Consider the following 6,312-nt stretch of genomic DNA (forward strand, 5'->3'; position numbering starts at 1 on the left):
ATACAATCACTACAAACAAGGAATTTGTCTAAAGAATGACATCCTAATAGATCAATGCCTATGAGAAATTAAGACATACATCCGGCCAAAACATAATCATGAAACATGTGGCATGTGACATAAATAATAAGATATGCAGTACATATGTGTGCTGTCCCGTCTTCCTTGCTGTTATTTAAAACATAAAATATGAAGTGAAAGAAGTTTATTTTACAAAAAAGACAGATGAAACTAACCACGACATCCCCTCATAGAACAGGCTATGAGATTAAACAATTTGGAAAGAAGGGGACCCCTATATGCTAATAATGCACTTGCTATACATAGGGAAACATAATTAATTTGAAAAAGGTCTATAGCCAAGTGAGAAAGCTGAAAATACAATACAATATATATGGAAAACACAAATAGAATTTATAGTGATATCGCCCACCAGTACAGAAACTAATCACCAAATTGATAAATCAATTATTCATTTTATTGCTCATAGATTGTATATATATTTTATATTTTTATAACATTTTCTTTCTTTTATTCTGTTTTATATAGATAATTTGCAATTCATGTACAAAAGTTTAAAATCGTATACCAAACAAACAATTAGCATTAGACATGGCAGATGATGGAGGCAATGCGGTATGGTAGTGACTACGCGCGTTTCGGCTTGGCAGCCTTCCTCAGGTGACCGTCTATTGCACTAAAAATTAAAAATAATATGGGGCAGAGTCGTGCAGACACATTATGTACAGTGGGCATAGTGGGACAGCATTCTATATACAATATACAATAGGAGCACTGCATCCTAATTCATCTTATTGTATGTTTCACATTTCATTCTGCTCATTGTTAATTAGCATGAAGACTATCAAATCTTTATGGAAAAATATCAGTATTAAAAGGATTCACTGGCCGGTTTTGCTACAAAGAACCATATCTAAGTGAAATACGAACATTCACATTTCATTAATTCATTTATATTACTATGGGTATGTCAGTTATAACGAAGACATGCTCAATTTTATACATAGGAACATCGACCATGGATCTTTAAACTTTAAAGAGACTAATCAGTTTGCTAACAACATTCGCACTGCAATAAACGGAAAACCCAAAATAAAATAGTTGAGAATGTACTTACAGACTAACTATCCAGGTCATACATAAAAGAGAGGGAGCGTATAAAAGCAGCCAGTCATCGACCACTCACTGTCCTGATTAAGTTGGCAAGAGAAAAACATTGGAAGTGGATCGTAGTGGAAGATCTCAAGCTAAAAATACACTTAAGAAGAACAACATCCGAGGATATACGTAGACTAGCATATATCCAAACGTGCATATTCTGTGACTATTCTAGGTATAGCTCAAGATGAATTACTTGGCGTAATTTATTCAAATTGAAGGAAAAGTCGATTATATAAATGAGTGGCACTGCGAGTATACATGTATACTCACACTAATGGACTGCCTATATTAACAACGTACCTAGTGATGAATAAGGGTAGGAATGATGGACTGAATCCCAACGTCAGGTACAGATAGTGTGGTTACTAGAAAATGGTTAGAACAAGGCTTGTTATAATATGGGGAGTAGTGCATGATATACGAGCGTATATACGCTTAGTGAAGAAAATATGTATGCCTCAATATAGGCCTTGTGTTCATAGAGTATTTACAGCCGCTTTCAAATATATGGGCACAAGACTGGTTGATACGGATGATGATTCGGTTGATAGTAAGGTGGAGAAAGGAGAGGTCCTCTAATCTGTAACAAAGAGGTGCCACCATAACTAAAACCGAATTAACATAACTGAGATATAGGTACGAAACTGGTAAGTGATAATAATACTACCTAAATCTGACGGCTTGCGAGTGGATGAGAGCCGGGGGTTTGGTGATACCTCATGATCGGTGTCTTCTACAAGTAAGGCAAACAAAGGGTATATGCTGTTATATCACATACGAGTCTATCGTTCAGTACCTATTCTAACAGGTGATTCATGCATATGTTCTTAATAGACTAAAACACGTCATGGATGGATAAGCTATATCACTGGCATGAGATATATATATGCAGCTCTTCTAAGTGACTATCGGTATAAGGAGGGGCATATAATACAAGCAGACTCGTGCGGCTGCGGTGGACCCGGCTTACTCATTCAAAGAGAAACTAACAAAAAGGGGGGAAGTCGTTGGTTATACACGGCAACTTACCCTAGAGGTGGAAGGCGGTCGCGAGGTACGGCTCTCGATAGAAAACGGGACACCGCGGACATACTGGTGTCTAGTAGATGCCTGGTTCCAAACAACATCACATCGCTAGTCGCCATCTTTATAAAGGATAGTTTCAAATGCCGATGGAAAAACAGATAAAGGACTATTAGTTGTTGCGCGTGGACAACTAGGCATAGAAAAAGGACTACCCAATGTCGGCATCATTCTAAAGGATGTTGGCAATTGCCGATTTAAAACCAATATAAGACTGCTCGTTGTTGAGCATCAATAGAGCATATAGAAGAAAGAGAACTGGAATAAAACCGCGATAACTGCATACTGAATATACCCATATATTATTGTTGAGATAGTACTGGCCTTAATTATGTGTCGTGATTCTGCAAGACATACCATTTTTGCACCAGCAGGGTTATTTAAATTGTATCTAGGAAGAATGACCATCGCCTGGTAAACATTGACCACGTATAATAACGGGAACATGCCGCTATAAAATCGATGTAGTACTGCTCATTATTAAGCAACAATAGACGAATAGAAGACAGAAGACTAGTTTGAAAACCGTGATAACTGCATGCAGAATATACTGTTATATTGTTGAATAGTACTGACTTTAACCATATATCGTGATTGTACAAGACATACCATTTCTGCATCATCAAAGTTAATTACAAAGTATCTCGGATAAGTGACCGTCATCTATTGAGCATTAAACACATAAGGTCAAATGAACAGGCTCACTGTGTGTGAAGGTGCTATCTTCACATGATGTCGTTATTTAGATTTTGAGCAGAAGAATGGTCCCTTACAAAAGAAAATTTGGCTAAATAACATATTGCAGTCCGATAAGAATGTTGCCATAAACTGAACATAGTACACAGAGATATCTCGTATACTAACGACCATCCCAAATAGCTGACCATACATTTTAGCAAGATATGCGATGTTCCTATGTTCACAAACCGGAATGAAATAGATGAAAAGTCAATTAGAACATATTGCAATGGCATGATTTCTTGATGTTAGCAAGAAGGGCATAGCAGTTTTATTCCACAACTTATAAAACAACTGTAAGCAGAACGCTACGCATGCAGCTGACATATATTGAAGTTATATATACACAGCAGTCAGTATAACATCCAGAGAACATTTCTGGAAGTTAAATATGTTAAATAATAGCTTGGTCCCATGGAATTTCTGAATTTAGTCCATTATTAACAGTATTTAGCATAAAGATGTAGTAAACCTCACGTTTTTTTCTCACTTTATCACAGCAGAGCCCTGCTATGGGTATAATCTTTTCTAATATAAACCAGCGTATGTGATCTGGAGAATGATTATTTTCCAAGAAGTGAAATACTAGAGACGCTGTCAGCTTCTGTGTGCGGATGGCAGATCTATGTTCTGTCAATTGAGTATTCATAGATCGAGAAGTTTCTCCAACGTAGGCTTTCTGGCAAGGGCATAACAATAAATACACGAAGTTTTTTGATTTGCAATTAGTGATGCCTTTGCTTTCCACAGTTATGCCATTGTGACATATTGATTTACTTTCAATACATTGTGGACATGACTTACACACACCACATTTGAAATTTCCGTGGATTGGAAGAGAGTCAACTATGCTGCGTTGTGTTACTTGTTTAGAAAAGGGCATACGTGATCCAACCACCAAATCCTTAATGTTCTTGTTCTTGCGATAGGCAAACATGGGTTTTTGTATGGCATCTGTTTGTGACTTATTTATATTCAGCAGATGCCAATGTGAACATATTATTTGCCGGATTTGGTCATTAAGAACAGAATGTCTTGTAACGAAAACCAGGTTGTTGACTGTGGGGTTAGTATTGCCAGATAGAAGATGTTGACGATCGAAGAATCGTGCCCGCTTGTATGCGTCACGAATCACCCGATGTGGGTACCCACGATTTTTAAATTTGATTTTCATCTCGTCAGCTCGATGGTCATAATCCACTAATTTGGTACAATTACGAAGTAGTCGTAGAAATTGACCAAACGGGATAGCATTTTTTTGTTTCAAAGAACGGAAGCTGGTGTGGTGTAGAATAGTGTTTCGGGCTGTCAGTTTGATGTATAAATCAACATAAGGGAACTGTGTATGTGTTTCACCATGATATCTAGGAATTCAATTTCAACATTACTGTGATCTGAAGTAAATTGGAGATTGTCGTCGCATAAATTCAGCCATTGGATGAATTCCGACAGAATATCCTGGTCATCATCCCATATGAAGAGGATATCATCAATGTAACGTGACCATTTCAGAACTGCCTCAAAGAAAGGGGCCTCTTCATTAAAAATGAATTGGTGCTCAAAAAATGCAACATAAATATTTGCTATTGTTGGGGCACAGGATGTGCCCATGCTCATGCCTTTTGTTTGTTTATACAACGAGCCATGAAACTCGAAAATGTTCTCTTTCAAGATGATAGTTAAGCAGTCAATAAAGAATTTGCTATTGCAGTCTACTTGGTATATTTCAATAAACCAAGCCACTGCTTTAAGTGCTCCTTCAAATGGTATATTTGAGTAGAGGCTTTCTACGTCTAGTGACACCATCAATTGTCTGTCTTGATTGTAGGGGGTCCCTTGAAAGGAGTTAATTACTTGGCAGGTGTCTTTTATGTAACCCGGTATGAGTTGAATATACGGGCGGAGAATAGCATCCAGATATTTTGATATGGGCTCAGTGACTGAGCCGATTTTGCTTACAATGGCCTGAGGGGTGGGTTGACAGCATCTTTATGGACTTTAGGGGTTCCATAAATGCAAGCTAATTTGGGAGTTTCTACGTTAAGGTAGTCATATTCCCTTTGGCAAATAATATCATTATTAAAAGCCTGGGTAGTTAGGCGAAGTATTTTTGATTTGATAATGCTAGTAGTGTTTTTAGTGATCCTGGAGTAAAATCTAGTATCATCAAGCATAGTTTAAATTTTCATAATGTAGTTTTGGGTATCCATGAGAGCTATTCCTCCACCTTTGTCGCAGCTTTTAATCGTGACTTCTGTGGAGTTTTTGAGGCTTTTTAGTGCCTGATGTTCTTCATGGGAGATGTTAAATGGGGTTCTGGGAATATATTTGGTAGCCAATAGGAGTTTATTATAGACTACCTTTTCAAAGATTCCTACTTCTGGTGCTACTTGATCCAACGTTGGTGTAAAGTTGGATTTGGGTGCTAGTCCTGATTTATTGACCCCTTGATGGTCAGATGGATTATCCGTAAAGAAGAACTTAAGTCGAACTTTGCGTAAGAACGCCATGAGGTCTGAAAATAATTCAAACTTATTGAGGCCAGAATGGGGGACGAAAGATAGACCTTTGGATGGTATGGACAAAGTAGGTGAGTTAAGACTAGTTTTGCTCAGATTAAAGATCGGGATGGTATCTATTGCCTCCAGTAGCGGGCATTCCTGGTCTCTAAGAACTGATTGGGGTTCATTGTTGGAGATCCCTGGTATTGATGAGGCTATGGGGCCTGCAGTTGGTATTGGATAGGTTGCTGAAATTGCTGCTGTTGGTGATTGTAACTCTGATATCTTGGTCGCCAAATACCCCTTGTAGGGGTTGCGCCTTCCTAAAAAAGGCCGGCTACCTTGGTTATATCTTGGTATATATCCTTGTCCTCTTTGATCTGAGGAAAAAGAGCCCCCATCACTGTCCGAATCTGATGAGTTCGAAAATGTAGTGACTTTTCTGTTATAGGGTCTATTAGGTTGGTTTAGAGTTGGGTCAAAAGTTGTATCATCGGATTGGGTATAAAATCCATTAGCAAGGTAAGGATAAATTCATTCTTCACTAAAGTATCTGATGTCTTTCTGCAGCTTGTCGGTCTTGCATTTAATTAGATAATCGTTGTACGAGCTTAATTCTGTCTCAATGTCATCAAGTGCTTTTTTTGCATCAGCTAGTGCTGGAGACGACTTAATTTTGCCTTCTAGTTCCTCAATCTCTTTTAGTAATTGTAGAATGAGATCTTTTGCTGTTTCAACAATGAGCATCATGAGATCTCGTGAACAGCAATTAGCTTTTTGTGACCATTTATCTAAAAATGCTTTTATG

This window comes from Lissotriton helveticus, chromosome 4_1 (assembly GCF_964261635.1).
Source record: "Lissotriton helveticus chromosome 4_1, aLisHel1.1, whole genome shotgun sequence".
Lineage (NCBI taxonomy): Eukaryota > Metazoa > Chordata > Amphibia > Caudata > Salamandridae > Lissotriton > Lissotriton helveticus.